Raw genomic sequence first — 11,369 nt, forward strand, 5'->3', positions numbered from 1 at the left:
CGGAGCGCTGGGGCAGCCTGCGGCGCCCCCTGGCGGCGGGCGGGGCGGAGGCCGGGAGGGGAGGGCGCCTGGGTCCGTGGGGTCGTGCGTGGAGTGCCCCCTGGCGGGCGGTCGGCTTGTGACCAGCCCATCCTTTCTCCAGCTCTTCTGGGGGCGTAGACCCGGAGCTTACCAGAGACTTTGACGAAGGCCAGGCCACAGTCCAGACTTTCTAATTGTGCATTATTCTTGCATATTTGTGCCGTTTCCTTGCCAGGGCCCAGCGTGTTGCCACGTTCATAAAAGGTTGTTTTCTTTTCAAATAAGGATTTATGGCCTGAACGGTTTATGCAACTGCCATCAGCATGAAAGTACCATTTTGTGCCCCCTCTTTCTTCCCCATTAAGATCATTTTCGTTTAAACATTTCCAATGTCAACACGGACCTCATGCATTTACTCTAGACACTATTTTAATCTATGGATCTTCCATAATTTATCTGCGTGCTGTCCCCACAAACCCGTTCATGGCTGCCAATCGCATGGGCTGGGCTTCTGTCGCTGTCCCTGTTCATTTTATTTACATCTTTACGTTATAAATGAGTACCTATATTCGTACTTCCACAACTGATGTATTTTGGGGGCTTTGGAATTATTATTTTTTTTAAAAGATTTTATTTATTTATTTGACAGAGAGAGAGATCACAAGTTGGCAGAGAGGCAGGCAGAGAGAGAGGAGGAAGCAGGCTCCCTGTGGAGCAGAGAGCCCGATACGGGGCTCGATCCCAGGACCCTGAGATCATGACCTGAGCCGAAGGCAGCGGCTTAATCCACTGAGCCACCCAGGCGCCCCTGGAATTATTTTCTTAAGAGTGTCTTCCTGAAATAGCTTTAAAGAGTTTGCATACATTTTAGACAGCTTGTTGCATACTGGGAACTTTCTTTTCTTTTTTTTTTTTTTAATATTTTATTTATTTGACAGAGAGAAATCACAACTAGGCGGAGAGGCAGGCAGAGAGAGGAGAGGAAGTAGGCTCCCTGCGGAGCAGAGAGCCCGATGCGGGGCTCGATCCCAGGACCCACTGAACCACCCAGGCGCCCCTACTGGGAACTTTCTTAACAAGGATACAGTGCCACCTGCAAACTGGTCTTTTTCCCAGGTTCTGTCTACAGTAGACATTATCATTTCTGTTGATACCGCCTGTGAGATGATGATGCTTTTCAAGTTGAAGACTAAAATTTCTGTCTTCTTCAGAAGTGTGTGTTCCTCTATCATTTATTTGATTATTACTTCTGGTCTATGTTTTTTTTTTCCTTTGGCCCCTTTGGGACCTTTATTTGTGTATTTTAAAACCTGTCATAACTGTCTGTCTCCCATGACTGCTACCTTTTTCCTCATCATATTCATTTCTATGTATTTGGGGTCTGAACTTGTGTTTTTACCAGCGTTCATTCACTTTTCTAATTCTTCTGTTGAATTATTAAATTGGGCATTTTTTAAGTTCTAGAATATTTTTTAGTTCCAGAAACACCTGCGTGACTGTTCTGATTGCATCTACATGGAGTTCTCATTGAATTTTTAATAACATTTTCTTCTATGACTTCCCTGAGTTCACAATCCACAGTGACATCCTATTCTAATTCATCTTGTTCCTTCTCCTTTAAGCCACTGTCCCCTTAAGTGTCTTTTAATCACTTTATATGTGAGATCTTACACTGCTGCTGCAAGGCACCCTATGAAGATCTCACATGACAAGGACTGACAGGTGGTTTTTCCCAGGGTACCATACGCAAGTAGGACTGTAAGTTGAGAACATCTCTTCTGAATCACTTCAAGACAGGCTTCTTGGTTCTCAGCCTTCTCACTCATTCAACAAGTATTCAAAGACCATTTATTGAATGCCCACCATGTGTCAGGTACTATTCAACTCCTCTCCAGTGCCACTGGTAAAAGAAGCTGCTGGTTCCTCCCAAACTGGGCAGGATTGGCACTCAGGTGAGGGGAGGGAGGCACTCCTCTCAGGTGCAAAACCTAAGGGCATGCCAAAAAATTCAGTGATCCATATTAATATGTTAAAGCAATATGTTTGGGTTTTTGTTCTTTTTTCTTAATTGACTATACTCCCCATTCTGTACCTTATATTCCTATGACTTATTCCACAGCTTCTTTCTCCCACTCCCATTCACCCATTTTGCCCTTTCCCCATTCTCTTCCCCTCTGGCAACCATCAGCTTGTTCTCTGTATTTATGGGTCTCTTTCTGCTTTTTGTTTATTCATTTATTTTGTTTTTTAGATTCCACATACGAGTGAAATCATATAGTATTTGTCTTTCTCTGACTTATCTCACTTAGTATAATACCTTCAATGTCCATTCATTTTGCCACAAATCACAAGATCTTATCCTTTTTAAGGCTGAGTAATTCTCTCCCCCCCCCCCCCACCATATATATACCACCTCTTCTGTATCCATTTGTCACCTCCATACCTTGGCTATTGTAATTAATTTTGCAATAAATGAAGGGGTGCATATATCTTTTAGAATGAGTGTTTTTACTTTCTTTTTTTTTTAAGTTTTATTTATTTATTTGACAGACAGAGAACACAAGTAGGCAGAGAGGCAGACAGAGAGAGAGGAGGGGAAGCAGGCTCCCTGCTGAGCAGAGAGCCCGATGCGGGGCTCCATCCCAGGACCCTGAGATCATGACCTGGGCCGAAGGCAGAAGCTTTAACCCACTCAGCCACCCAGGCGCCCTGAATATTTTTACTTTCTTTGGGTAAATACCCAGTAGTGGAATTACTGGAGCATATAGTAATTCTATTTTTAGTATTTTGAGGAATCTCCATACTGTTTTCTATAATGGCTGCACAAGTTTGCATGCCCACCAAAGTGCATAAGGGTTCCTTTTTCTCCATATCCTCATGAACACCTGTTATTTCTAGTCTTTTTGAATTTAGCCATTCTGACAGGTAAGTGATATCTCATTGTGGTTTTTAATTTGCATTTCCTGGATGGTTAGTGATGTTGAGCATCTTTTCACGTGTCTGTTGGCCATCTGTATGCATGTCTTCTTTGGAAAAATATCTAGATTCTCTGCCTGTTTTAGTTGGATTATTTGTTTTTGCGGGGTTGAGTTGTATAAGTTCTTTATATATTTTGGATATTAACCCCTAATTAGATGTATCATTTGCAACTATCTTCTCTCATTCAGTAGGTTTCTTTTTTGTGTTGTTGGTTTGTTTTGCTGTCCGAAAGTTTTTTTATTTTGGTATAGTAAAACTGTTTTTTAAAAATCAGAATTAATCAAAAAATCCATGATAAGTAAAATACCCATTTTATTTTTTTTTTTAAGATTTTTATTTATTTGACAGACAGAAATCACAAGTAGGCAGAGAGGCAGGCACAGAGAGAGGGGGAGGCAGGCTCCCTGCCGAGCAGGGAGCCCGATGCGGGGCACGATCCCACAATCCTGGGATCATGACCTGAGCCGAAGGCAGAGGCTTTAACCCACTGAGCCACCCAGGCGCCCCATAAAATACCCATTTTAAATAAAGGCAAGATCAACAGACAATGAATAGGGCAAGGAGAGTAAGGCCAGGCCATGCATGTGAGGCCACTTACCTCACTCTGGTCCCAGTCTTTCAGGTCCTAAAGTTGCTCCCCTGCCCATGGAGGGAAGACTCCCTTTTTTCCCAGGGCTCTTCATTTCCCCTAATCATGGAGTCACTGATCTGTAGTACAGGTTCTATGAGAAAAGTAAGACTCTTTCCAGTGAACAGAAACCAGCTTTTCTCTGCTGAATTAAATTGCCACCTTTATCATGTTCTAAAATCCTGTGTGTATTCTGGTCTATTTCTGACCCTTCTTTTCTGTATTTTTGTATCTTTCATTTTTATTTCATGAAAAGATCCCAAAGCACTAAACTTTGTCATTTTATTCATGGTAAAAATCATCATTGCATGTGATCATTTACTGTCACTTCCTGATTTTTTTTAGCATTAGCAATTTTTTAGCATAATTTATATATTTTTAAAAAATCTTTTCTCCTATTAAAAGTACATCATATAAGCTAAGTGTCCTAGTCTGATGTGAAATTGTGCAGTTTTTCCTGGACTTTGCAATGATCAAAATGTTGGGCAGTGTGGACATGAAAACAAAGTATGCTTTCGCCCTTCAGAGGCACACAGTTTGCAGTAAATAAATAGGAAGCCTGACATATCACAGCTGCTGGGATAAAAGCAAGGGTTTTCTCTTTCCAGGCTGGAGCAAGGAGAAACGTCATGTGTCTTAGACATGTCAGTAAATGAGAATGAAGTAGGCCAGAGTACCTGCCTGATAATTCATCCAAGAATGTGAACAGGGTGTCTATATTAGACAGAGTTCTCCAGAGGAAAAAAATGGGATAAAGAATTAGCTTGTGCTGTTATTGATGCTGGCAAGTCCAAATCCTGCAGGACTGGCAAGCATGCTGGAGACCCAGGAAAGCTAAGGTTGTAGTTCAAGTCCAAAGTCCACCAGGGCCATTGATCTGGAGAACTAAGCAGAGCAGATGTTCCAGTTTGAGACTGAAAGTCATTATTTGTTGAGTTTTTCTTGCTGTGAGTAGGGAGAGTCAGCCTTTTGTTCTGTTCAGGCCTTTCAACTATTGGATGAGGCCCACCCACATTATGGAGAGCAATGTGCTTTATGTGGAGTCTGCCAATTTAAACGTCAATTTCATCCAAAAACACCCTCACCAAAACACCCTGAATAATAATATTTGACCAAATATCAGGGCACCGTGGGGCCCAGCCAAGTTGACATATAAAATTAATCATCACAGCATCTAAGTGAAAGCAGAAAGATATTGAAATCCAATGGACAGGGCTGTCAGGATTCCCATGGGTCAGTCCCCTTAGATCCCTGACTTGGGAGAAGTGTTCAAAGATGAGAATCAGGGAGAAAAAAAGCTGAGAAGCCAGCAGGGACAAGGAAAGTACCATCTTTTGCTCAGGATGTAAGTCAAGATTAAAACACTTCACCACAGTGAGTTCCCTAAAAAGAAGAGAGATAATAGAAGTGTACATGGTTGGGTTCTGTGATCTGAGTGTTCTACTACACATAGGGAAGATGGTACAGGATCCCTTGTTTCCTATGAGCTGTGGAAGACCACCCCAGAAGGCAATCTCCTGACCAAAGCCACATGCATACACGTCACACACACCATAGGTTATATACCTTTTGAGCTAAGTATCTTATATATCATAGCTCATAAACCTTTGGACCAAAACCAGAGCAAAGATATGGGAAGAAAGCTAGAGATAGTAGAAGAAAAGCTTAATTTGTGAGTTTTGTTTTTCTGCAGGCATTATGTTCCCCTCCTAAAATATAATTTTTTAATTATGAAATTCTTCTGTAATAATGGTAAAATGTTCAAAACTGCAGGTACATTGCAATTATCACTAATTAAATTTACTCCACATTATGATTTTTTTAAGTATGTAATGGGAAGATTTTTGTTGTTATAAGACTAGATAACTAGCAGCATACAGATTCATAGCAATATCTATCAAAATACCAATAGCATTTTTCACAGAACTAGAATACTAAAATTTGTATGGAACAAAAAAGTCTTCAAATAGTCAAAGCAATCTTGAGAAAGAAAAAAACAAACCTGGAGGTATCACAATCCCAGACTTCAAGAAATATACTACAAAGCTGTAATCAAAATAGTACATTACTGGCACAAAATAAACACATAAACAAATGGCACAGAATAGAGAGCCCAGAAACAAACCCATGATTAGATGGTCAATTAATCTGTGACAAAGGAGGTAAGAATATACAACGGGGAAGACAATCTCTTTAATAAATGCTGTTGGCAATAGCCAAACTACGGAAAGAGCCTAGATGTCCATCAAGAGATGAATGGATAAAGAATGTGGTATATATATATACAACGGAATACTATGCAGCCATCAAAAGAAATGAAACGTTGCCATTTGCAACGATGTGGATGGAACTAGAGGGTATTAGGCTTAGTGAAATAAGTCAGTCGAGAAAGACAATTATCATATGATCTCCCTGATATGAGGAAGTTGAGAGGCAGAGTGGGGGGTGTGGGGTTTAGGGAAGGAAAAAAATGAAACAAGATGGGATCCAGGAGAGAGACAAACCACAAAAGACTCTTAATCTCACAAAATTAACTGAAGGGTGCCGGGGGACGGGGGGTATAGAAAGGATGGCTGGGTTATGGACTTTGGGAAGGGTATGTGCTATAGAGAGTGCTGTGAAGTGTGTAAGCCTGACGATTCACAGACCTGTACCCCTGGGGCAAATAATACATTATTTGTTAATAAAAATAAAAACTAAAAAATAAATGGTGTTGGGAATAACTGGACAGCTACATGCAAAAGAATGAAACTGGACCACTTTCTTACACCATACACAAAAATAAAATCAAAGTGGATGAAAGACCTAGATGTAAGACCTGAAATAATAAAACTCCTTGGAGAAAACATAGGAAGTAATTTCTTTGATAATAGGCCTCGGAACATTTTTTTACATATGTCTCTTCAGGTAGGGAAAACAGAAGCAAAAATAAATAATTAGGACTACACCAAATAAAAAGCTTTTGTATGGCAAAGGAAACCATCAACACAAAAAGGCAACCTACTGAATAAGAGAAGATATTTGCAAATGATACATCTGATAAAGGGTTATATAAAGAATTTATATAACTTTACACCAAAAAAATAAGCAATCCCACTAAAAAATGAACAGAGGATGGGGCGCCTGAGTGGCTCAGTGGGTTAAGCCTCTGCCTTCAGCTCAGGTCATGATCCCAGGGTCCTGGGATCCAGCCCCGCCTTGGGCTCTCTGCTCAGCGGGGAGCCTGCTTCTTTCTCTGCCTCCCTCTCTGTCTACTTGTGATCTCTGTCAAATAAATAAATAAAATCTTAAAAAAAAAATGAACAGAGGATCTGAGTAGACATTTTTCTAAAGAAGACATACAGATGGCCAACAGACCCATGAAAAATGCTCATCTCTAACTACCAGGGAAATTTAAATCAAAACCACAATGAGATACCACCTTACTCCTGTCAGAATGGCTAGAATCAAAAAGATAAGAAACAAACGTTAGGATGTGGAGAAAAAAGAATGCTTGTGCACTGTTGGTGGGAATGTAAATTGGTATAGTCATTGTAGAAAAGATTATGGAGTTTCCTCAAAAAATGAAAAATTGAAATATCAAAATACCATATGATCTAGTAATTCTTCTATTGGGTAGTCACCCAAAGAAAATGAAAACACTGGGATGCCTGGGTGGCTCCATTGGTTAAGACCTTCCTTCAGCTCAGGTCATGATCCCAGAGTCCCGGGATCGAGTCCCACATCAGGCTCCCTGCTCAGCGGGTGTTCTTTTTCCTCTGCTTACTGCTCCCCTGCTTGCGCTCTCCCTATATTTATCAAATAAATCAATAAAATCTTTAAAAAAATAAAAGAAAATGAGAACACTAATTTGAAAAGATATATGCACCTCTATGTTTATTGGAGCATTAATTATAACAACCAAGGAATGGAGACAACCAATAGAATATATACCAACATTTTATATATATATATATATATATATATATATATATATATATATATATATATATATGGAGTGTTACTCAGCCATAAGAAAAGGATGAGATCCTGCCATTTGTGACAACAAGGATGGCCATAGAAGGCTTTATGCTACATGAGATAAGTCAGACAGGGAAAGACAAATACCATATAATTTCATTCATGTGAAATCTGTGTCTTTTTTAGAATTTCATGTAAATGGAATCGTAAGGTATGTAGTCCTTTGTCTCTGGCTTCTTAAATGTAATGCCGTGCTTTTGAGGCCCACTGATGGTGAGAGAATAGAAAATGTTTATTGGTCTCTGCCCCTGGATCCTGGCATAGAGCTCCTAAACCCCGTGTAATTTCCTAAGTGATAAGCACACAAGGAAAATCTTTCGTTTTATTGAGGCGACTCTTGGTGGACTTCTGCATGGGGGTTGGTCACCAGAAATCCCTGATAAGAGAAGTTTGGAATTTTCAGGCTCCATCTGGCCCCCCACTTCTCCAGAGAAGGGAGAGATACTAGAAACAGAGTTAATAATTGATCGTGCTTACATGAGAAAGCCTCCATGAAATCCCAATAGTTGGGGGTTTGAAGATCTCCCGGGTTGGTGAACTCATCCAGGCCAAGAGAGTAGTACACCCAACTCCACAGGGACAGAGATGCCTACCCTCTGGACCCTTCCAGACCTTGCTCTATGTATCTCTTCACTTGGAAGTTCATCTGTATCCTTTCTGTTATCTTTTTAAAAATTGGTAAACCCAAGTAAATACTTCTCTTGAGTTTTGTGAGCTGCTCTAGGAAATTATTCAAGCCCAGGAGGGATTCAGTGCCTAGGTTTCCACAGGCATCTGAAGTTGAAGGGAAGGAGTTTGAGGGGATTGAGGGATTAAGTCCTTAGCCTGTAGTAGCTGACACGCTCTCCAGGTTGTGTTAGAATTGACTTCAATTGTGGGACACCCAGCTGATGTCACAGAGAATTGCTTGTTGTGGTGGGAAAAAACCTCCACACCTTTGGTGACCAGAGGTGTCAGAAGTGTTTCTGTGTGAGAGTAAAGAAGACACACTGGGAAGAAACACAATAGGGGGAAGCTGGATGTTTCCCTGCACAGAAAGGGAAAAACTGAGTTTTTTCACTTTATCCATATTGCATGGATATTTTGTCCCTTCTCATTGCTGAGAAGTGGTCCATTGTATGACTATGCCACAATTTGCTTATCCAGTCATCAGTTGAGAATTTAGGTTATTTTCTGCTTAGGGCTATTGTGAGTCAAGATGCTATAAACATTTGTGTACATGCCTTCATTTCTCTTGGGTAAATACCTAAAAGAGTAATTGCTGGGTCATACAGTAAGTGCATGTTTAACTTTATAAGAAACCTCCAGTTTTCTCAAGTAGCTATATTATTTTGTATTACTACCAGTGGTAATATGAGAGTTCCAGTTCCTTGCCAAAGTTTAGTATTATCTTTTAAGTATTTAGCCATTTTAGTGAGTATAAAGTGAATGGTATTTGTGATTTTAATTGTATTTTTCTGATGACTAAGGATGGTAGATATCTGCCTTGTGCTTATTTTTGGTTTCCTGTATCTTCTTTGGTGAAGTGCAATTTTTATTTATTTATTTATTTTTTGCACATTGAAAAAAATTGAGTTGTAAGAGTGCTTACATTTTCTGGTGAAGTCCTTTGTTAAATATGCTTTGCAAACATTTTCTCCTGCTCTGCAGTTTGTTTTTTAGTTTTCTAAAGTGACTTTTGAAGAGCAAAAGGTTTTAATTTTGATGAAATCCAGTATACTGGTTTTTTTTTTTTTTTTATAGTTTGTGCTGTCTCCTATTTAAGAAAGCATTGCTTAACACAAAGTCACTAAGATTTTTCTTCTATGTTTTCTTCTGGAGATTTTGTAGTTTGGGTTCTTACATTTAGGTCTACATTCCATTTTGAGATTTATTTTGTTTGTATAAGGGGTGAGTTAAGGGACATGGTTAACATTTTCCATGTGGACATACAGTTGTCTCTGTACTTGTATTAGTTGGAAAGATCATCCTTCTCCTCCATTGAGTTATCATAGAAACTTTGTGGAAAATCAAGCGACCATAGAGGCCCGAGTAGGTTTCTGGCATCTCTACTATATTCCCTATATTCTATTGCTTTCTTTTTCTTTCCACCAAGCCAGCTATACTGTCTTGATTACCGTGACTTTATAATACATCTTGAAATCAGGTAGTGTTAGTCCTCTGACTTTGTTCTGTTTCAAAATTTTTTTGCTTCTCTAGATCCTTTGCATTTCCATTTAAATTTTAGAATCTGTCAATGTCTATAGAAAAGTCTTCTGGGATTTTGATTGGGATGGGATTGAACAGCTCAACTTGGAGAAAACGGACATCTTAACAACATAGGGTCTTCTGATGAATAAGTATCTCATCTCTCTCCATTTAGGGTTTCTTGAATTTCTCTCAGCAATATTTTGTACTTGTCCACAGAGCGTTTTTGCCAGAACCTCCTAGCTTCTGAATCCAACGGTTCCTTTCAGTCCCAATCTTACTACACCTCTTCAGTGCCCAACATTGGACCAGTACCTCTTTCTTTAGGTTCCTTCCTTCCCAGACTTCCTGTCCTCACCCTGCCTTTGTCTTCCTTCTGTTCTTTGGGTAGTCGCATCCTGTTCTCTCACAGGTGCTCTCTCTGTTTCACAAGAAGCTGATCAGCTATACTCCAGGTGGCTGCAGTTAAATGTCAGCTGTGTTGGCAAAGAAAGTCTTCTCTTGGATCTTTTAGAGAATCGTCTGCCTTCCCTCCAACAACTGTGTGATGATGATATTTTAAACAGTGTGTTTAAAAAGATAGCATTCTTGGGATGGGTGAGGCTGGAGATGGAGAGGAAATTGCCATGTTGGAAAACCTAGCAGTTTTGTAGGATTTTCTACCCACCATCTCAGCCTATTGAGCTCTCCGCCTCTTCTTTGAGTCACTATTTTTAACGATTCCCATTTACAAAAATACTGAAATTTACATAAAATAATCCCTTTAAAGTAAACAGCTCTTTGCTCTCTCCCCATTTGCCCCTACCTATAGCCTCTGGCAACCACCAATCTGTGTCATTTCACCGTGGATTTATCTATTGTGGATATTTCATATAGAATCATACCATATGTGTGACCTTTGGTGGCTGGCTTTCCTTAGCATAATGGTTTAGAGATTCTTGAGTCACTTTTCTTTTTTTCTTTTTTTTTTTTACATTCTATTTTGTTCTCTGTCACTTAATGGGAATCCGTGGTTACTCAGCCTGTCTGCTGAAACTGTAGTAGATAATCGACAATATTAACAGTAATATGCAAGAATCAGTGTTGTCTTAGGTATGGTGATTAGTGCTGTTTGGCTCTTGGTTCTCCCAGAACGGCCTAGAGTGCAGGGAAAGTTACACAACGTTATACTTCACATTTCATCAAGAAAAAAACAACAGAACATCCCAAACTAACTTCCTCATTATCAAGATGCTCCCATACGTGTCTTGAGGAAAATAGCAGAGAAAGACAGGAAGAACTGACCGTTGGGAGCCAGCTCTGGAGGCTCTCAGACCTGTGCAGGAGGTATAAAAGTTGTATCCTTCTGGTTCTGCCTCCATGCTCAAAACCAGGCTCAAACAAGTTACCTGAAGTGGCACCTTTTGTGGGTCTGTCATCAATACTGGTTTACCTAAAGTGGCTCCTTCCGTGCCCCACTCCAGGGAGGATCAGAACAAACCTTGGATTCTGGTCCAGGCATACATTAACCTCCAGGGGCCTGGAACACGAATCC

This window comes from Meles meles, chromosome 14 (assembly GCF_922984935.1).
Source record: "Meles meles chromosome 14, mMelMel3.1 paternal haplotype, whole genome shotgun sequence".
Classification (NCBI taxonomy): domain Eukaryota; kingdom Metazoa; phylum Chordata; class Mammalia; order Carnivora; family Mustelidae; genus Meles; species Meles meles.